We start from the raw sequence: 23737 nt of genomic DNA, 5'->3' as shown, positions 1-23737 counted from the left end.
AAAAAATTCTTAGAGATTAATGAAAACACAGACACAACATATCGGAATCTATGGGACACATTGAAAGCAGTTCTAAGAGGAAAATTCATTGCTTGGAGTTCATTCCTTAAAAAAAGAAAAAACCAACAAATAAATGATCTCATACTTCATCTCAAAATCCTAGAAAAAGAAGAGCAAAACAACAGCAAAAGAAGTAGAAGGCAAGAAATAATTAAAATCAGAGCTGAAATCAATGAAATCGAAACAAAAGAAACAATTGAAAAAATTGACAAAACTAAAAGTTGGTTCTTTGAAAAAATAAACAAAATCGACAGACCCTTAGCCATGCTAGCGAAGAGAAGAAGAGAGAGAACTCAAATCACTAACATACGGGATGAAAGAGGCAATATCACAACAGACACTTCAGAAATACAGAAGATAATCAAAAATTATTTTGAATCCTTATACTCCAATAAATTAGAAGATAGTGAAGGCATAGATAAATTTCTTAAGTCATATGATCTGCCCAGATTGAGTCAGGAGGATATAGACAACCTAAACAGACCAATATCAATTGAGGAAATAGAAGAAACCATCAAAGGACTACCAACTAAGAAAAGCCCAGGACCGGATGGGTATACAGCAGAGTTTTACAAAACCTTTAAAGAGGAACTAATACCAATACTTTTCAAGCTACTTCGGGAAATAGAAAAAGAGGGAGAACTTCCAAATTCATTCTACGAGGCCAACATCACCCTGATACCTAAACCAGACAAAGACACTTCAAAGAAAGAAAACTACAGACCAATATCTCTAATGAACCTAGATGCAAAAATCCTCAATAAAATTCTGGCCACTTGGATACAAAGGCACATCAAAAAAATTGTGCACCATGATCAAGTAGGATTCATCCCTGGGATGCAAGGCTGGTTCAATATAAGGAAATCAATAAATGTTATTCACCACATCAATAGACTTAAAAATAAGAACCATATGATCATCTCGATAGATGCGGAAAAAGCATTCGACAAAGTACAGCATCCCTTTATGTTCAAAACTCTAGAAAAACTAGGGATAACAGGAACATACCTCAATATTGTAAAAGCAATCTATGCTAAGCCTCAGGCTAGCATCATTCTGAATGGAGAAAAATTGAAGGCATTCCCTCTAAAATCTGGAACAAGACAGGGATGCCCTCTCTCACCACTTCTGTTCAACATAGTTCTCGAAACACTGGCCAGAGCAATTAGACAGACGAAAGAAATTAAAGGCATCAAAATAGGAAAAGAAGAACTTAAATTATCACTATTTGCAGATGACATGATTCTATACCTAGCAGACCCAAAAGGGTCTACAAAGAAACTATTAGAGCTAATAAATGAATTCAGCAAAGTGGCAGGATATAAAATCAACACGCATAAATCAAAGGCATTCCTGTATATCAGCGACAAATCCTCTGAAATGGAAATGAGGACAACCACTCCATTCACAATATCTTCAAAAAAAATAAAATACTTGGGAATCAACCTAACAAAAGAGGTGAAAGACTTATACAATGAAAACTACAGAACCCTAAAGAGAGAAATAGAAGAAGATCTTAGAAGATGGAAAAATATACCCTGTTCATGGATAGGCAGAACTAACATCATCAAAATGGCGATATTACCAAAAGTTCTCTATAGGTTTAATGCAATGCCAATCAAAATCCCAACGGCATTTCTTGTAGAAATAGAGAAAGCAATCATGAAATTCATATGGAAAAATAAAAGACCCAGAATAGCAAAAACAATGCTAAGCAGGAAGTGTGAATCAGGCGGTATAGCGATACCAGACTTCAAACTATATTACAGAGCAATAGTAACAAAAACAGCATGGTACTGGTACCAAAACAGGAGGGTGGACCAATGGTACAGAATAGAGGACACAGAAACCAATCCACAAAACTACAACTATCTTATATTTGATAAAGGGTCTAAAAGCATGCAATGGAGGAAGGATAGCATCTTCAACAAATGGTGCTGGGAAAACTGGAAATCCATATGCAACAAAATGAAACTGAATCCCTTTCTCTCGCCATGCACAAAAGTTAATTCAAAATGGATCAAGGAGCTTGATATCAAATCAGAGACGCGCCGTCTGATAGAAGAAAAAGTTGGCTACGATCTACAGTCGGTGGGGTCGGGCTCCAAATTCCTCAATAGGACACCCATAGCACAAAAGTTAATAACTAGAATCAACAAATGGGACTTACTCAAACTAAAAAGTTTTTTCTCAGCAAAAGATACAATAAGAGAGGTAAATAGAGAGCCTACATCCTGGGAACAAATCTTTACTCCTCACACTTCAGATAGAGCCCTAATATCCAGAGTATACAAAGAGCTCAAAAAATTAGACAATAAGAGAACAAACAACCCAATCAACAAATGGGCCAAGGACCTGAACAGACACTTCTCAGAGGAGGACATACAGTCAATCAACAAGTACATGAAAAAATGCTCACCATCTCTAGCAGTCAGAGAAATGCAAATCAAAACCACCCTAAGATACCATCTCACTCCAGTTAGATTGGCAGCCATTATGAAGTCAAACAACAACAAGTGCTGGCGAGGATGTGGGGAAAAGGGTACACTTGTACATTGCTGGTGGGACTGCAAATTGGTGCAGCCAATTTGGAAAGCAGTATGGAGATTTCTTGGAAAGCTGGGAATGGAGCCACCATTTGACCCAGCTATTCCCCTTCTCGGTCTATTCCCTAAAGACCTAAAAAGAGCATGCTACAGGGACACTGCTACATCGATGTTCATAGCAGCACAATTCACAATAGCTAGTCTGTGGAACCAACCTAGATGCCCTTCAATGGATGAATGGATAAAAAAAATGTGGCATTTATACACAATGGAGTATTACTCTGCATTAAAAAATGACAAAATCATAGAATTTACAGGGAAATGGATGGCATTAGAGCAGATTATGCTAAGTGAAGCTAGCCAATCCCTAAAAAACAAATGTCAAATGTCTTCTTTGATATAAGGAGAGTAGCTAAGAACAGAGTAGGGTCGAAGAGCATGAGAAGAAGATTAACATTAAACAGGGATGAGAGGTGGGAGGGAAAGGGAGAGAGAAGGGAAAATGCATGGAAATGGAGGGAGACCCTCAGAAGTATACAAAAGTACATACAAGAGGAAGTGAGGGGAAGGGGAAAAATAATACAAGGGGGACAAACGAATGTCAGTAAAGGGGGCAGAGAGAGAAGAGGGGAGGGGAGGGGAGGGGAGGGGAGGGGAGGGGGGATAGTAGAGGATAGGAAAGACAGCAGAATACAACAGACACTAGTATGGCAATATGTAAATCAATGGATGTGTAACTGATGTGATTCTTCAATCTGTATATGGGGTAAAAATGAGAGCTCATAACCCACTTGAATCAAATTGTGAAATATGATATATCAAGAACTATGTAATGTTTTGAACAGCCAACAATAAAAAATAAAAAAAAAAAAAAAAGAAATCTAAACTGTTAAGCCAAAAAAAATAAAAAAATAAAAAATAAAAAAAAAAATTAAAAAAAAAGAAAAGAAAGTTCAAATTTCTGTTTGGAAATTCTACCCTTCCTCAACCTCCAGATCTATCCTTCATCCCCAACCTCAGTGTTTTTTTGTAAAGCAGTTCTGGGGATGACATGAAAATCAGACCGGCCAATCCATAAACTTGCATTCTCCTGGACAGACTGTGATTAGTAAGTACAGGAATGGGCACAGAACTCCTCAGCATCACTAAAACTTTATGAATCTTCTGCTGAGGCTTCTAAGAGTGAAACAAGAACTTTTCCATATTGGGCTTGCATGGTAAAAGATGTAAGACCAGAAGTTGTGGTAGCAATCTTGCTTACCATGAAGGATACCCAGCTTATGAATGGACCTAAACCAGAGAAAGCAGAACCAAGGGGTGAGAAAAGAAAATGGGCCCTGGTGATGTCAATTTGGGCCTCTCCATCAAGTCATACCTGAAACTAACATAACTTCTACATTTCTTTGCTTACATGAGCCAGTAACTCCCTTTTCTGCCTAAGCTATTGGATTGTGTTTTCTGACCTTTACAAATAAAGGAGTTTTAACTGAAAGAGAATTATGTTAATATTCACTCTTTTTCCATGCAACAAATATGTATAGAGCATCTTCTCGATACTGTTCTAGTCACAATCTTTGAAGCCCTGAGTCATCTTGATCTCTTTCCTTCCGTTTACCATACTCCACTGGAGATGTAATAGTGGTCCAGAACTTATCCCTGCCTTTAAAAAGCTTATAGGCCAATAAAAAAAAAAGTAAATAGGTAATGACAACACAGTGTCATTAGAACTACAGAAAGGGGATGGCAGCATACTCTGGAAGCACAAAGATGAAGCTTGCATTGGTGTTGAGGAGTCATGGGAGGTTTTCTGGAGGGTATATTCTATATGGAGACTGAAAGACAGAGCCAGCCAATGTTGGGAGGAGGGTGGAGAGTGTTTCATGCAGAAAAAAAAAAAAAAAAAGGCAGGGGGGAAGTGAAGGCTCACAGAAAAGGGAGCACCTGACATTTTTTGGCCTAGAAATCCTTTGCTGGATCCTTTGCTAAGTAATTCAGTAGAGTTCTAGGGAGGAAGTCAATTAAGACTCTGGAGAGGTAAGCAAGTGCTAAACCATGAAAGACCTTAGAAGCTTAAGAGTCTCTGTGGTAATTTTAAAGGCTTTTAGAAGGGGAGTATGTGGTGGGAGGACATCGTATGGAAACTTCAGGTGAAATCTACACTGCTTACTCTGCTTAAGTTCCCAGACTTACTAACAAAATTTTCTTTGCAGTCACTGTCTTTAAAGCCCTGAATCATCTTTTTATCTTTCCTTCTTTACACCATATCCAGTTGTTGCCAAATCACAGCAATTCTATTTCCAGAATGTCCCTTTCATTTTTTTATGTGAACTGAAAGAGCTATATTTTTAATTTCCCAGAAAGTTTTCCCATCTTCCTTCTTCTGAGCAGGAAATATGACCCAAGTCTAGCTACTGGTGACTTCTGTGGAAGATAGATACTAAGGTGCCCCCCACCCCCAAATGCCTAGCTCCTGGTGTTCATGCCTTTGTGTTCTTGCTAGGAGATTTACTTTAGAGACTTTCCCTGTCTGTTGAGTAGCCATGCTGGAGAAGCCCATCTGGCAAGGAACTGGGGGCCATCTCTAGGAGCTGAAGGCAGCCTGCAACCTTAAGAAAATAAATTCTGATAATAATCTGAGTATTGGTAGCAGACTCTGTACCAACTGAGCATACAGAAGACCACCCAGCACTGACCAATCCCTTGATTTAGTCTTGTGGAGGACCCAGTCCAAACAGGGTCAGGGAGAGGTGTTCAGGAATTGTCCTGGGACTACTTCCCCGTGGATACAGATGGATGACTATAATGAGTACCCCTGTACTTCAAAGTTACCTCTCCAAGCCTAGGGTGTAGAAGTTGATTGGTCCAAGGCACTCTTTCTTTCTTTTTTTCTTTTTCTTTTTTCTGTATTGTGGATAGAACTTAGGAGCCTCACATAGGTTAGGTAAGTGCTCTTCCACTAAGTTAGTATTTTATGATGAAACAGAATCTTAGTAAGTTGCCCAATCTAGCCTTGAACCTGCAATCTTCCTGCCTCAGCCTCCTGAGTAGCTGGGATTGCAGGCATATCTTCCACAACCAGCTCAAGCCAATTTTGTTCATCCAATTTACCTCACCAATGATGGGCTATACCAACAGGTGTATATCAGACAATCCTAAATGACAAAATTTATTTATTAAATATTTACAGACCTTTAAAGGAAAATGAAAAGTAGATCTCTTTACAATAAAAATGGCATTTGAGGGGCTGGGGTTGTGGCTCAGCGGTAGAGTGCTCACCTCCCATGTGCGAGGCCCTGGGTTTGATCCTCAGCACCACATAAAAATAAATAAATAAAATAAAGGCATTATGTCCAACTACAACTAAAAATAGATATTTTTAAAAAATGACGTTTGAACAAATAGTTGATTTTTTAAAAAATACATAGACACAAAGGTAAAATATTATTTATAAACTACATATTTAGCTAAAACTGAATTTAGTTCTTTCTTTATAAGAACTAATCTCAGAATATACACATAAATTCAGAGCTTATTCAGAATCTCTTCAAAAATCTATCTGCACTGAAAGGAAAGTACGGTGGTCTCAGCTGCAGGGCCGGTGTCACAGGATTCTCTCCTGGTGGCCTCCACCTGCAGTGTGGCCTGTCAGACCGAGGTCTGGCTATTTTCCATTCAGCTTTTTACGGTATAGGTGCGGGAGACGCTGTCTTAATCATGAAGGAGTATGCTGTATTGGAAGTTTCTGGAAAAGTAATGAGATCAAGCTACATGGTGGTGGGCTTGATTGAGAGCAACAAGGCTCACCCAGGAGGGTCCTCACCAGGTAACTTCTAGAAGCACTTCTTTCTTGGCTTAAGATTCTGCCTCATCATTGTCACTTTCATCATTATTATTCTCCTCATCTTCTTCCCTCTTCTCTTTAAGCGTTTTTAGATACTTACTGGCTAAAATCTTTGGCAATATATCTGCAAGAAACTGAGAAGTTCCCAATTCCTCAGCAATGCTTACTAAACCACCATTAAATCAGTGCCTTCTTTCCCTTTCCACTGCCATGTCTGTGGGAATAGGTGACCAGATATCCAATAAAGAGCTTGGTGCCCTGGCTCTCCAGCCCTGGTGCCTCCTGCTTGATGCTGGACACCTCGGATGCGGGACCCAAGCAGTGACACAAGCCATTGCTCCCAGCTCTTGTCCTCGCCCAAGGCTGCATCCTTCATCTTCCAGCTGCCAAGTGACCTAGTGTTAATAAACAATGAAATTGAAAAGACTATTTCCTGGCAAGATTTCCTCATCCTAACTATGGATGCAAATTACGAATTACTTCTTCTTTTCTTGAACTTTATTACAGGAGGAGATAGATGGTTCTTGGAAATGCAGCAGCCATCTTGCCTTTGAGGGGGAAGTCAAGAGACTGGCAGAGAGGCCTACCTGGGACCTTGGCCTTATTATGTCACTTTATTAACCTGTCTCAGAGCTTCTTATAAGTAAAATTTTATATTATTCTCATTATTTAAATCACTTTCATTCTGTGGCTTCCAGCCAAAAGCACTCTGACTGAAATACTGTAAAAGGTTCAGAACAAGGAATGGGCAGGCTACCATGGCAAGGCCTCTCAGAGTCATTTACTGGGATTGATGGCCAGATTCTTGACAAAGTCCAGTAGGCTTGCTAAATTGGGGGAAGAAATGAGTCCCAGACTCCTGGAAGCAGTCTTCACCACAACTTTCAGAGAGCTTCTGTGCAGGAAAGAATGAGGCCAAACTCATGGAGAGAGGGAGAGACTTAGCAGTAACAAGTCCCCATTCTGTCACTACAGCTTCTGTGTGCTGCAGCTCATTTTATTCGGTTCTTTAAAATAACCTAATATTTTTCCTAGCTATGTCAGTCGATATATGTAATTGCTTACCAGAGTTTGAGTCGAATTTCTATCATTTGCACTGAAAGAATTCTAAGTCAGACACTCTCTCCTGCCCCTCTGGTACCTGCAGTACCCAGGCCTAATGTACTAACTATTTGTTGATCCTTTCACCTGTCAAACCATTCTTTCTCTGGATCTGGTTACATCATTAACCTCCTGAAGGGTCCTCAGGGCACCTCATGGTAGGCAGCTTTAAAGCACAATTCTTCAGACTGACATTTATTATCTAGTCCCAGCCTACCTTCTGCTATCTTCTGTTACACTTGGATTTTTCACTGAACCATCTCTCACAGTAAGACATATTGTACATGTAGGTGTTTTACACTTTTACATTCAATTAATGAAAAAGTGCTAAAAGCTCCTGCCTTACCTTGAGATGAACACTAGTAATAAGGTTTTCCTCTAACTCTTTAATTCCAAGAATTAGTTGTTTAGTGACTTACACTAAATATTTTAAGAAAAGTCTCAATTTCGTTTTTTACCTATGTGAACAGGAAATAAAGTGTCATTTCAAAATGAATCAATGTACTCATAGATTCAAGGTTTTCCCCAAAAAGAGCTCATTTTATAATTTAATTCAAAGGAAGCAGTAGAAAATGTTCTGTAAAATTGTCTGAAATATATCCGGTCCTTATACTTGGAATAGAATTAAGTGAATATGAAGAGAATTTGCAGTAGTGTTGATACAGCAAGTTCGGGTTGAAATGAATTGGCTTGCCATTCAGCCATATTCTCAGCATTGCTAATCTCTGTTGTGAACACATTCCTCTATCTTTAACATTTTGTATCCTCTTTCCATGGACTCTGCCAGGCTAAAGTTAACATCCTCTTCTTCAGGTTTTTTTAACTTTTTATTTTGAGGTACTTGTAGATTCACATGCAATTGTAACAAATTAGAATATCCCCCATCCCCGTGGGTGTGTGTGTGTGTGTGTGTGTGTACCAGAAATTAACTAGGGCACTTAACCACTGAGCCACATTCCCAGATCTTTTTATTTTGTATTTTGAGACAGGGTCTCATTGAGTTGCTTAGGGCCTTGGCTAAGTTGCTGAGACTGGCTTTTCACTTGTGATCTTCCTGCCTTAGCCTCCCTGAGCTGCTGGGGTGTGCACCTGCAAGCCTGGCTCCTTAGCCCCAGTATTAAGAAATGATACAGAGAGATCTCATATACCCTTTACCCAGTTCCCCCCAATGGTAATATCATGCATAATTCTACAATATTAAAACAGGAAACTGATATTGATACAACCCACCCATTTTGTTTAAATGTCACCCATTTTGTATGCACCTATTTGGGTGTGTGAGTATGTGTGTGCGCACGCAGTTCTATACAGTTTATCACAAGTACAGATTGGTGTGGCTACCAACATAATCAAGATACTTAAAAGTTCCATCATCATCCATAAATCTGCTCTCCATTTCTATAGTTCCCCCATTCCAATGATATTGTATAAGTGGATCATTCAGTAAATAACACTTTGAGATTGCTTTTTTTTCACTTGGCCTGATTCCTTTGAGATCCATCCAAGTTGTGCCTTGTATTGATGATTTGTCCTTTTTATTGCTGAGTAGAACTCCATGATGTGATGTACCACAGTTTGTTCAACTTTTTTTTTTAAGTTGAAGGATATTTGAGTTTGAGTTATTTACAGTTTAGGACTGTTATGAATACAATTGCTATGAAAATTAATGTAAAGACCAAATGTAAACTAAACAAATGTTAGTTGCAGCCCACTAAACTGATTTCATGACCAACTAATGAACATGACCTGCAATTTTTTGTTTTTTTGTGACTCAGGAATTTTTATACTAGTTAAAAGAACTCTTGGATTTATTCAGACATAAAAGTTCAGTATCTAGTATTCTTGTGCATATATAAAAGAAAAATATATATGAAATATATATGCAATTTAAAAAGAAATATTTCCTGTAACAAGAACAAGGTTAGTTTAGCCACACTAACCTTGTTCTTGTTACAGGAAATACAAAAATAATGGTAATGGAAAGAGACAAATGGCACTTATACAGATGTAGAAGAGTGAGGTTTATTCAGCACTGGTGCAGGCTCAAAAGAGTTCTCTCTGAAGGCTGAGCACAGCCCTTTGTTCTCAGTATCTTTTATACAGCACAGACTTGCAGGTTTCAAGACTTTCTCATGCAAGTAGCCTTGATCTCACCTCCTTCCTTCAGGCAGCTCTGGTTCCTGCCACAGGTGCTAAGCAAGCATAATTACAGAAACAGAAACTAGCGGGTTGTAGCTCTTTACAAAGATAAAAAGAAACATCTTAGGAGGGAATTGCTGCTTCATTCTCAAACCAAAGACAGGTCTTGCTTTCCTCACACGTGGCTCTACTTTTATTCAGGCTGTCCTTTGTGCTCTCCCTAAAACTTCTTTGTCTGTTGAAGTCCTACTTATTAATGTAAGTTAGAAATGTGATTCTGCAATCTGTATATGGGGTAAAAATGGGAGCTCATAACCCACTTGAATCAAATTGTGAAATATGATATATCAAGAACTATGTAATGTTTTGAACAGCCAACAATAAAAAATTAAAAAAAAAAAAAAAAAAAAAAAGAAATGTGTTTGAATACAAATAAGGGGAAACTTGACCACAGTACCTTCAATTTTTTTTTCCTTGACCTAACAGGTATTGCTTAGATCAAGAATCGACAATTTCATGTAGGCTCAGATAGTAAAGATTTTAAGTAAATATTGAAGGATAAGAGGCAATTGAAGATATTATAGAGGCAGTGATATAACAGGAGAAAAAACTCCTTCACTGCCCCATTAGCTTGAGGTGGGCAGACTTTGCAGCTAGTTGTCTTCTCTTAGAGATATTCTTGGAAGAAAGAGCTTATTGGTTCAAGAAGGAGGGGTCTGGCCAGCTGAGTGCATAATGCGGATGGCAACTTCCATGGTCATTTTCACTCTGCCCCAGTGACACCTACAGTCCAATATGTCCTTGTCTATTCCTGGCAAGCCCAGCCAATTCAGCCTGGGCAGCTGATCAAGGCAGGGTGGCTTTCAGGCTTACTAACTTTTGGACTGAGAGATTACTACCCAGTGCCCAGCAGGTGTCAATGGTAATGTCCCAGTATATTTATGGCAACAAGCTGGGCATTCAGCACTGACAATACATAGCTGTTCACTAGGAGATAAATGCTGGGAGCAGAAGGGGTAGTAAATGCAGAAGAGGATGGCCTGGCTCAGTCTTTATTGCCCACAGTGCTAGCCTGTTTAGGCAGTGCCCCTAAATCAAACAAAACAGATTTGGCACAGGGATTGTAGTTGGACAACACTTGTTTAGAGCCAGGTAATTGTTTGTTATACTTTGGGTGGCTTGAAGATACCAGGACTATCATCTCTGTGATTCTCTTGATCTTTCCCTCATGATCCCAAGATGACTGCTTCTGCACCAACCATAATATTTACACTCAAGTCAAAAGGAGGAAAAATAGGAAGAGACTATGATGGTCTTCTTTACTAGCAAAAAATATTTTTTCCCCAAAGCTGCATGCAGCAGATTTTCTTTAAGTTGCATGGGCCAGAACTGGGTCTATAGCTCCAGTCTTAGGCAATGTTTAGTTTGGATTACATTTCCATCCCTGTGGCCATAGGGGTAGGAAATTATGATTGGCCAGTCTGAGACCATTCCCTTCCCATAAATGAGGGGATAAGATTGTCAGCACTACAAGGTGAGGACAGGGGTGAATTCAGAGTCACTATAATTTTACTAAATTGAAGTATGATTGTGAAGTCATTATACATGGATTTTTAAATACTGCTACCCTGGCAGAATTCTGGGCAGTATAAAAAAATGAGTAAATGCTTTTACCTTTGAGAAGTATATAGCCTGGGAAAAACAATAGTTATTTGGTTAAATATAACTATTTTGGTGACAAATGAAAAATGTGTAATAAAATATGGAAGACATGAAATTCTGAATAAAAGGCTCAGAAGTTAAGTCTACAGTATATTTTGCATAAATGAATTGAAACAAAGAAAATTTAAATGCTGTATCCACCGGTGCATTGAAAGTTGTGACCCAGATGAGGTAAAAATGCAGAGCCCTTCCTTACCTTGAGAGGACTGATCCCACCTCCTGAGTTTATCCAGTTTGAAGTTTTAGAATATGCCCATGGCCAGAGATACTGTGTCCTGACAGACCCAGGGAGTATTTGCAGGCTGTGATTTTGTTTCACCTGGGCACACTCAGAGCATCGGCTAGACATTAGGCATTTACTACACCTGGAAGGACACATGCTACCATCAGCCTGTTTGGGACTCAGCCAATCAAAGAACCATTTCACATCTTGTGCTATAGGACATCCCTGATGACTCAAGACATTCTAGGTTTCCTCATGTTCCAAGTTTACCCCAAGCTGAAGAATGCAAAAAGTGGCTGTGGAAACCACAATGAAATGAGAAGATGGTTTGTCCTGATAAGGTGGAGTCATCACATAGAAATGGTCAGAGGGCTTGGTAGCTGCAAAGCAAAGAGCAGAAAATCCTTTTAATGTGTCCTAGCCAGTTCAGTTTTGTCTTTATTTAATAATTATTGCATTCAACCACTATACCCAAGGCACATCAATCCCTGCTTGTCCACCACAGTTGAAATCTCCTAGCAATCGAACAAGCATTGATTCAGTATGGCCATGCACCCATTAAACTGCAGTTATACTTTTCTTGCTAATCAAAATAATCCGAATAAACAGTAAGAACATTGGTTCATATTTCTGTGAAATTAAATAATGCAAACATTTCCCATCTTTGCACAATGCCAGGGCTGTAAATTAAAGGAGAGGGTGCTGAAGGGTAAGGCTCATGGAGTGAAAGAGACCCACAGTCTCCACCCTGACATCTATGTGAAACCACAAGGTTCTTTAGCTTTCTGGATCTGTTTTCTCATCTATCAAATGATAATGTAATTTCTACCAACTCTTCCATTCTATTTTTTTTAATCTTTATGCCTATATTAAAAGCACTCTGAATGCGTTTAGCTCTTTTGTTTATAGGTAACAAAAACTCCCTTGAGCTGGTCAAAGCTAAAAAGAGGTATTTATTAGAAACTCTACTGTACAAGGAATGGCATGTTAGTAAACTTTCTTTCACTCAAAGAAAATCGATTTCTGTTCCTCCCTCCCATTGTGCTGGCAGGAACATGAGAGATGGGGTGTGTGCAGGTGCAGGGGTGTGGATCTGAGAAGCAGAAATATTCAAAATATTTTACGATCACAGGAGCCACAAAGGTGCAAACCAGCTGAACATCAATCACCCTGGGTGAACAGGGTGGGCAATTGGCAGAATGGGGGAGGGGTGAGAGGAAAATAATAAAACACAGGTACCTCTTTTCCTTTATGATTCTTTCCCCCCAATAAATTATAATATTAGCACCTGGACACATGAACAGCACATAAAGATAGATGAGCATTTAATGGAACTCCAGGGCTGACGCAGCCAGCTGGTAAGAATGAAGGGGAACCAGGGCCCTAAATGCCCCTACGACTCCAGCTCCATCTCTTGTACTGCTTTCTCTTTAGAACTATTTCACTGGTTTCTTTCTCTTACCTGCTCAGCTTAGTTTTGTCTGGTTTTCCAGTTTGCAAACTTCTAGTATCTTCTGAAATCACTTTCTGTTGTTGTATGATATATCACATAGGCTAAGGATAAGCCAAATCCAAATTCCCCATAGAGGAATGTAACTGGAAAAGCCTGGGTCATATGTTCTTTACTTGAAGAATCTAACTGTGACAAAGGTGGCATATTGGGGGAAAAACCTCTGCTGGAATCCTAGAGCTTTTTGTATGTAGATGGTGGCATAGGAAGTATATTGAAAATATTTAACAATGGGTATGATGATCTGGGTACTAAGCATTAAGAATGGATGCCAGCCATAAACCACCTATTGGTCCTAGAGCTGGACCAAAGCATTCTAAACTGGATATTGTTCTGGGATAGGGGAAGAGGACGAGTTCTAAGAAAATGCAGAATAATTGTTGTGACTTGAGTTAATTCAAGAGCAGTCCATTATAGAATCCATTATAGAAAAGAAATATATAGTCAAACCCATTTAAAAAACAAAATTGTAATGTTTCTGGAAACTTTGCAGTAATTAGAGAGATTAAGTACCATTTTTGTTTCTATTCAATTGTAGATAAGAATCTCATATAATAATATGCTGAGTTTTGCAAATAGTAAAAGAAAAATACAGCATGAGATAGATTCCCCTTACCTTACCAGGAATTTTCAATGACAGAGGAGTAAGATGGAGATTTTACAGAACCTGGAATGTAATCATGTAGATCACAGAGTGAGTGCCCTAGGAGTCAGAGCAAAGAGATTCCTGGAGGTTTAGACTGTTCAAGGGCACCTCCAGGAAATAGCTGAAGATATTTTCTATAGCTTTTTTTGACATAAAGGTTTTCCAAATTCTATGAGTTGATGAAGGCACCCATCTTTTGGACTCTGAGAGACATACTCAAAGGTCTGGGAGAGTCTCCTAAGTCTAGGATGAGAATGCAAAAAACTTTGCTAAAGATTAAACACCAGCAAGGTGTGGAGATGCATGCCTTTAGTCCCAAGTACTCCTGAGGCGGAGGTGGAGGATCACTCAAGCCCAGGAATTTGAGACCAGCCTTGGAAGTACCTGTAGACCTCATCTTGAAAACAAAACAAAAACTTTTTGAACACCAGCCTTCTGAATACAGTACTGAGACATCCTATAATATAGGTGGACCTTGAAACATCATGCTGGGTGGAAAAAGTAAGACACAAAAGTCACATTGTATGTAGTATTATTCCATCTATAAGAAGTATCAAGAAGAGGCAAATCCATAGACTCAGAAAGATAATTTGTGGTTGTCAAGGGGCAGTGGAAAGAGGGAATGGAGTGTGACTGCAAATGGGGTATGAGATTTCTTTTGAGGATGATGGAAATGTTCTGGAGTTAGACAACCAATGATAAGGACGATACAACCTTGTGAAGTTATTAAAAATCACTTAGTGAATTTCATGGTATTGTACATAGATTTCAATAAACAATAAAAGCAGTAAGAAAACCCAAAGCTTACTAGCTTTCTGTTAGAAATAACTTGTGTGTCTTTCATCTCCTTTTCTTCATTCTCTATATTTGTCCTACCCACACCTGTGCTATGAATGTCCACCTATTCACTGACAGCCGCCTAATCTGTCTTACCAGACTAAAATCCTCCCCTGGGCTTGAGTTGCAGCTAAATATCTTCCCTCAAGATCCTAGAGACACCTCAAACCCAACGCGATGAAAACAAAACTGCAGTTTAGGACTCAAAACTTCTTTTCCTCCTTTGCTTCCTCTCTTAGATGGTAGCTACCCTAACCAACAGTCTTTCAGGCCATGAATGTGAGTCATTCTTTATGTCATTCATTTGTTGGTCCATTCAGCCAATCACCTGTGTCTATCAGGCACTGTGTGTTTCAGCCTTCATGGAGTGGCACAGAAGACTTTAATAAGAAATGTTAACCCAGTGAGATGTGAATTCAGTGTTGGAAATACAAGGATCTACATTAACGCAGAACATAGGAACTCCACCTTCTATCTCTTGTCATCACTAAACTCTATTGATTTTGCCTTCTAGATACCTCTTGAATCTTGGCATTTGCTCGGTCATCCACAACACCTCACTTTTCTTCAGGCTCTCCAACTGCTCCCAAACTTGTCTTCTTGTCCCCATTTGTCATGTCCTCAGCCTTCTCCACCACTACCAATAGCAAGATTTTTTCAAAAACTAAACATCATGTAAGTTCCCTGCTTATAACTTTTTATCTCTCATACCAAACACCCAATACCTGAAGGCTATAAAATAGTCCCTTCAGAACAAAGGCCCACAAAAATAGTGCTGATGATATGAAGTGGGGTTACCTCTTTTCCCCACCTCTGGGGGAAAATCTTCATGTAGTTCAAGATCCTTCCAAGAACATGCAAAGTTCTTCATTCGAAGACCTCTGTTTACTTCTCGAGTCTCACATCTTGTCAGATGGGATGTATTTTTTTTTTTGTTCTCAGTCTCTCCTAATCCCACGGTCTGTGCATCACCAAGCTGAGAATACTACCTAAGGTAGAGAAGTTGTCAGATTTTCTTTTAATGTAATAATTTGCTATAATCCCAGCGACTCAGTAGGCTGAGGCAGGAGGCACTCAAATTCAAGGCCAAAACATAACAAGATCCTATTTCAAAATAAAAAACAAAGAGGGCTTGGGGTATAGCTCAATGGTAGAGAGCCCCTGGGTTCAATCCCCAAAATAATAATAATAATAATAATAATAATAATAAGCAAATGCTTTGTTAGCAGGTAGCTAAACTAGACCACGTGGAAGACCTGATTATCTTCTTTAGATATTTGACCCTGAGACCAGTTCATGGGCTCTCTTCTCCAACCTCTAGATTTGAAGCTTCTGACCCAGTCCAGCATCAGAAGTGAATAAAAAAAACTAAGACAGTTTTATAAGAAGAGGTGGAGTCCTGAGCAGAGCTGGAAGACGAGAGAATGAGAAAATTTAAATGGATTAAAGAACTGGAAAAGGAGAGAGGAGAGGAGATCAGAGAGGAAAGATGACTGGTTGACCCTAGCTCATACAAGGCCACAGGGCCACTGTGGAAATTGATGCTACACATAGGTGCTAGTTAGAGGGACTGGTGGGGTGAGTGGGGAGGAGCCCCTCTTGAACACCTATCTTACTAAGGATTTTACATGAGTCACAACATGCCCCTGGAGCCAAAAATAAAGGACTGTGTTTACTTTTTTTACATTCCCTATGTATGATTAAGTGATTCATAGTAAAAGCATTTGATCATGGACTGTTCTGTCTCTTCCTTCTGTGTTGAAGGAGGTGAGCAGGAGTTGTACCCATATGTGCCCTGCAAGCTGGCCATTGTCATTTCCTGCAAGTGTTGTGCTGCTATGTGCCTCTGTGCTTTCTGTACTTGCTGCCCTTGGCTTGGAAGCCTTTCCACACCTATTGTCTGCATATCAGACTCAGCTTCATGACTCACCTTAGAGCTGTTGCTAACCCTCCCAGCACTAAAACATGAGGTGACTAGAGAGCTACATGACCCTTTTGTTTTCCCTAACATCCAGTGTACCTCTCTTAAGTCCTGTAACACAATACTGTGATTATTTGTTTAAATATGTCTTCTCTACTAAATGGGAGGGTGGGGATTGCATTATATTAATCTCTTTATCTGGGTCTTAGTACCTAGGAGGTTTCCAATAAATATTTCCTGGATAGACAAAAGAATTAATAATATAATATTGCATATTGAATAACAGCATTGTGTCTCTTTGTCCCCAGACTAAATTTTATTCAGGGTTCCCAGGGCATCCTAATAAGGTGCTTTCCTTCTAACCCATGTTAGAAATATAGAGGGATCAGAGCTCACTGGATTTGTCTAAAGAGGAAGAGAGAGATTTAAAGCAGGCCCCATCCTGCTGCAAAGTTTTCTGGACACAGTCACAAAAAAATTTAGAGCAGCTGACATAATTCTCTTTCAGCTTTGATTTAATAGATAGGACAGAGATGTTGCCTTTAAAGAGGAATGTGGGAGGAAGGGAGACTGCTCAGAACCAGCGCAACTTGTTGAAGGAGCCAGTTGTGCCCATTAAGTAGTTAGGAGAAGGGACACATTGCCTATGTGTCCCCTCAGTGTCCCCTTCAAGAGCCTCTCAGGTTCCTGGAAGTTTGAGTGTGTGGAGTCTGACCCCCCTGCCACCCATTCCCGCTGCACCATTAATGATGGAGTATTCTGACAGTTTATGGTTGCCTTTAGCAGCTTACCTCCTTTAACATCTAATTTGAGAGACAATAAAGATTCCTATTTGTTGTTGTTATGAGCTGGTAAGCACAGGGTGCTCACAAAGCACCCATACATCACCATTGCAATTGCTATAATTGACTTCACTATATTTTTGTCCTATGATAATCTGTAATTAATTATAGCCCATTAGAATTATATTTTGGTACAGAGCAATGAACAACAGCATTCATTCATTTATGTATTTATTTTATTAAGGACATTTAAAAAATACTAAAAATTAAGTTTTGGAAATATCATTATGTACGTACAGCTTTTTCTTTCTCTTTTTTCTTATTTTGATATGTATATTTATTTAATCATGCTGCACTGTATTCTGCTTTGCCTTGCGAAATTATAGAAAAACAGATTGCATATTTCTCTGTGTCATGTGTTCTACATGATTTTTGAAGACTGTAAGTATTCCATCACATGCATGATTAAGTAGAGTTAATTTAGTCTCCAGTCATCATATCTTACTTCAGGGACTACTTACCCTGTGAGCTTCCTGCTAGTACTTCCCTTTGGTGTTGCCAAAATTCTAAGACTTTGGTTAAAATCCCCAGGCTGTCAGGTGATTCTTGGACACTCTCAGAAACATCAGGGAGAAAGACCCGACAAAGCCTGGTCAGACTCCACAAAGTTGGGCCTTTGTACCCAGAGTGGTTTTCAGGGTCCTTCTCGGATGCCCTTAGTTCTGGAGGATCCCAGGATGGTGGGAAGGATAATCAGAGAAATTTAATTTAATTGGGAGGAAGCACAAAACAGGAGAATTTTACCTTACTTTGAACTATCCAGGATGTTCCTTCAGTGGGCCAAATTCTTGCCACTCATTTTACTTCAGTTTAATTCAATACTTTAAAAAAATTGAGTAGTCTACTACTTAGCACATCCTATCGGGGACTCAGAATTACTCCTGCTCATTCTTTTTTCTTAGTGTCTCCCTCTCTTTCAGATGGGGACACATGTTTCTCCTTAATTGCTTTTCTGTCCTCATTGTTTTCATCCCTGGTGTATATCTGTTTCTTCTAGTCCATTTCTAGATCATTGTAGCATCCTCCAAGGGTTCTGGAGCAAATGATCATGAACTTCTTGGCCAAGTGGATTCCTGATGTGCTAAGCGGTCACATTATTTTTTCAGCACACATTATGTGCTATGTCATATGGGTATGACTGTGAATATCACGTGCATAAATCTAATTCTGTAGGAGCTTACAATCTAATGGAGGAGCCAAAGAAGTAAAAAGAGAAATATAAAATAATCCATAAGTATCACAAGAGAAATCAGCTCAAGATGCTACATCAAGATGCTGAACAGAGGTCACCCTTGGCCAAACCCAACACTTTTCCAACATCCATTGGGGTACACATATGAACTGAAGAAGACTCCCCATACATCTGTCCCTGTCCTGTGATTTTACCTCAGTCTCATGTATTTTGAGAGGCCTTACAGATGGCCAGTTCTGGCTCCCCAGCTAACCTTTCCACAGTGAAATCAGACTCAGTAAACATGAGCTGAATTATACTGGTCAATTGTTGGATTGATTTTTTTTTCTTTTTAAATCATTAAAATCCTGAAACCAAGCCAGAATCAAGCATGAATAATGCAATTGTTACTCTTCTTGTCCAAGATTGCCATTTTCATCTTCCCATTCTATTAAAAGGGACTGAGAGCCAAGATAAGTCTTCCTGAGATGGGCTTCAACTAAAGAGCTATGGACAGAACACTCTGTCCCTGTGGGGGATTCTGACCCTCAGCAGTCCTACAAAGGGCAATCTGTGCCTTTGCTCATTAGCCTAACTGAGATGATAAATGATGGACTGAAATGAGCCACTGGGAGTTGCACACTTCTATGCAGTTATCAGCACACTAACTGGAGGTGTGACAAAGCCCAGGAATTCAGGCCTCAGTTTTCTCATCCTGTGCGAGTTTACACAACTCTCCTTCTCTGGTCCTGAATCTGAGAAAGTTCCCTCCAAAATCTTCTTTTATAACATTGTCCAGATTGAAATGGAATTGAGCTGAGTAAAAAACATTTTATTTCTCCAAACTTTTGGCATCAGTCTGAAGTTCAATTCTTCTCATTTTCCATATGCTCAGGGGTTGCGCACCTCTTTCTCTCCCCGAGGATATAATGAATAAGAATCTTGAGCAAAATGAATGAAATTGACAAGACCTTTAAAGAGGGGGAGTCACAGCCATTCATCATGAGGCTTTTTAGTTACAAATGCCCACTGAAGAATAAGGAAAGGTCTTATTTTCATATCCATATTTTTGCCATTAAAACTGTGACACAATTATGTACTGTATTTCCTAAATTTTTGTTTAGGAGCCAGTGTGAGAATTAACACACACATTAAATGTTGTTGCAATTTAGGAAATCACATTATTTTGTTAATAATATAAAAAGTTCCTGATTGGTCATTTTATCATTCATTCCTATAGTTTGGCATCTGAAATTCTTCAATCACAAACTAGTTACAGCAGAGAGTGGGAGATCAGATGCAAGGCATCATAATTTTAAATGTGCGCAAGTTTACTGAGGGCCCAGGAACAATTTCTCCATCTTCTCTTTTGTTTATAGTAGTCAATTGACTTGCTCTCATAATTGTTATTTAGAAGTGAAAAGGAAAAAAAAAGAGTGAAAAACTGTAGAAGAAAATCAAATTAGCTTTAGGGAGGGAGCTCCAACCATTTTACCACTAAATTAGATAAAATAGCCACACGGTACAAGGAAACTATTATTCTTATTTATTTTAAAACTGATTGAACCATAGTTCTTCAGCATCCTGTATGTGAAAGAGATGAACTTAATATCATAGCTGCTTTCCCCAGTTGGCTGCTGGCAGGGAGTCTCAATAGGAAAACCAGGACGGAGGCTTCTTTCATGATGGAATGTCAAGGAATCCTAGATTTGATTTCAGGATTCAGAAGTATAGATGTTCAGGTTTCTCCAAATTCCTCCCAAGTAGTTTCCTTAAGTAGTATATATTTTCTTCAAGTAGAAAGTATTGAAACAAAGATCTCATAAATAACACTTGAATCAAGGAATTGCCTTTTTACCCACACTTATCACCATATCATGTGATAGGCACAATGCTGAGTGCATAACAGGGGTCATTTCATTTAATCTGAGCCCGTAACTAGATGCAGTGAGTAGAATGATGCTTATAGCTACAGCTACAAATCCTGAAATGCAAAAAGGTTCAATTATTCACTGAAGGTTCTAACAGTAGTTCTGGATCTCAAACTCAGGCTGAGCTAACTTCCAAGTTCACACTTTTAACCAGTATCCAAAGTGCTCTCCTTTTCTTTGCCATGGTAGTCTTTCCATAAGATGTAAAAAGGAGTAGTTTTGATTTGCATTTCTCTAATTACTAGAGATGATGAACATTTTTTTCATATATTTGTTGATCAATTCTATTTCTTTTTGAGAAATGTCTGTTCAGTTCCTTAGCCCATTTATTGATTGGGTTATCTTTTCTTTCTTTTTTTTGGGGGGGTGTTAAATTTTTTGAGTTCTTTATATATGCTGGAGATTAGAGCTCTCTCTATCTGATGTGCGTGTAGTAAAGATATTCTACCACTCTGTGGGCACTCTCTTCACGTTCTTGATTGTTTCCTTTGCAGATAAGAAGCTTTTTAGTTTGAATCCATCCCATTTATTGATTCTTGATTTTATTTCTTGCACTCTAGGAATGTGGTTAAGGAAGTCAGAATGTAATCCAACATGATGAAGATCTAAGAAACTGAACAGACATTTCTCAGAAGAAGATATACATTCGATTGACAAATATATGAAAAAATGTTCAACTTTTCTAGTAATTAGAGACATGCAAATCAAAACTACTCTAAGATTTCATCTCACTCCAGTTAGAATGGCAATTATCAAGAATATAAGCAATAATAAGTGTTGGCAAGGGTGTGGAGAAAAATGTACACTCACATATTGCTGGTGGCACCGTAAATTGGTGCAACCCCTATGGAAAGCAGTATGGAACCACCATTTGACCCAACTATTCCACTCCTCAGTCTATACCCAAAAGACTTAAAATCAGCATACTATAGTGATACAGCCACATCAATGTTCATAGCAGTTCAATTCACAATAGCTAAACTGTGGAACCAACCTAGATGCCCTTCACCAGAAAATGAATGAAGAAATGAAACATTACTCAGCGTTAAAAGAGAATAAAATTATGGCATTTGCAGGTAAATGGATGGAATTGGAGAATATCATGCTAAGCAAAGAAAAACAATCCCAAAAAAGCAAAGGCCGAATGTTCTCTGATAAGTAGATGCTGATCATAACGGGGGAGGGGTATGGGGAGAAGAACTTTGATTGGGCAAAGGGGAGGGAGAGAAGGTGAGGGGACATGGGAGCAGGAACGATGGTGGAATGTATGACTGCACCTGTGGTGTGACTCTACATTGTTTACAACCAGAGAAATTAAAAGGTATGTTCTATTTGTGTATAATGAATCAAAATGCATTGTGCTACTATCATGTATAACTAATTAGAACAAATAAAAAAGATGTAAAAAGGAAAACAATAATAACTAGAGCTTTTAAACAATTCTATATATTGTATAAGTTTCCATGAGTAGGTCTTATTATAGGTCTTCATTTAGGATCGACCAGTAGAAACCAATATAGACCAGGATATTCCAGGCAAATGGTTTTATCTCAGCCACACTTCCAATTCCTCATGTTCCCATCCCTTTGTATTTCACATGAATGTATGAAATTTAGTAACAAGATGCCATTACATGCACTTGAAGCTCCTTGGAAAGGGATGCCATGTAAACACAAAGTAAAAGTATTATTAAAAAAACAGTGTCAGTCTAGTATGTATACAACAAAAAATAGACCAAATTATTTTGTTAGAGATAGGACAAAATAACTCTTTAATCTTGCATATCTTTTTAAAAATCATTTTGCATGTTGCCCATGTCTGTGGCTTTCAAGGGCAATCTGAAAGGGAAGTGGTGACTGGTCAGCCTTCTTATTGAGAACATACTGTAATATCCAAGATTTTTTTTTGCCTGTTTCCAGCTTTTAGAAAAATCTCAGGTCAAATTTTATTTCACAATTGGAAAGTTACATGGAGGGAGGTTTGGCAGTGCATTTCCTTCCATAGACCAAAGAGCAACCTGATTGTTTTTTTTATGAAGGATTAATAGGCTTTAATTATTATTCAAAAATAGAAAGGTCACTCTAGAACTCTTTTTCCAGAGTTACCAAAATATTACTTTCTGCCTAAAGTGAAGTAGGTTATCACCTTACAGTGGAAAATGGAAGGGGCTTGCATGGAAATCAAGTAGGGTTTTTTTTTTGTTTTTGGCACTGTAGATGGAACCCAGGGGTACTTTACCACTGAGACACATCACCACTCCTTTTTTTTTTTTTTCTTTTGAGACTGGTTCCCACTAGGTTGCTTATGGACTCGCTAAATTGCTGAGGCTTTCCTGGAACTTGTGATCCTCCGTCTCAGCTTCCTGAGTCACTGGGATTAGGAAACCAAGTAATTTTAACAGGCATAAAGCGCCTCTTTTTTTGTTTTGTTTTATCCCTGTCCCCCACCCCCACCCAGGGTCTCCCACACTGAGCTACATCCCTAGCCCTTTTCATTTTTTTTTTTTTTTAATTTCGAGACAGGATCTTACTATGCTGCCCAGGCTGGCCTCAAACTTGCAATCCTACTGCCTCAGTTTCTGGTGAAGTTGGGATTTCAGGTGTGTGACACCAAGCTCTAGGAGAAACTACTATTCTTAATTTAGAGGCTCTAGATAGCTTTACTTGGTAAACAGAACTTTCTCTCACATAGATAATAATGCCTGACATCCATTACACTTTACATGTAGGCTTACACCTGCCCTTTGAAAAAAAGTGAAAAGAACAGTTGAAAAGGGATTAGAGGACTTGTTAGTCTCCTATTAAAACTTCATACTCCAGATAGAGGAACTCTGGAAAAAAAAAAACATGCAAGAACATCAACAATGAGTTTCACAGCTCCTCTGTTCTTACTGGATAGATCATTGTAGTTGGATTGAGACTGTGAATAGGACTTCTGATTTCCCAGCTTGTTTCTTGAGAGGCTCAGAGTGGCAGAGGAGGGAGTTTTCACCTTCTCTTCATCAACTCTGTTGTACAATTGTAATCTTGGCTTAAAAACAAATGAATGCCAACTAAGGTTAAAGGCCCATATTTTTGAGGATATGGAAGAAGTTCCCTGACAATTTTCCTGATTCTGACTGCCAAGTAACTGCTCAGTCTAAAATGTCTTCATTTATGGAATTCAAATAGTCCTGTTAGATAATTTGCTTTCTTTGTTTCATGATGTTTTGCTGAGGGTAAATCAAATAATGACTTTAAAAATGTTT

At 38.8% G+C, this 23737-nt stretch overlaps 1 pseudogene; it reads right to left on the bottom strand.

Annotated features, from left to right (window-relative positions):
- Positions 1–6458: 6458 nt before the first annotated feature.
- LOC114095035 (chromatin accessibility complex protein 1 pseudogene) lies at positions 6459–6823 on the bottom strand (annotated as a pseudogene).
- Between the last annotated feature and the right edge of the window lie 16914 nt (positions 6824–23737).

This window comes from Marmota flaviventris, chromosome 6 (assembly GCF_047511675.1).
Source record: "Marmota flaviventris isolate mMarFla1 chromosome 6, mMarFla1.hap1, whole genome shotgun sequence".
In the NCBI taxonomy this organism is placed as follows: Eukaryota; Metazoa; Chordata; class Mammalia; order Rodentia; family Sciuridae; genus Marmota; species Marmota flaviventris.
Note: the sequence above shows the minus strand (reverse complement) of the source record. Positions and strands in the feature narration are given on the sequence as shown.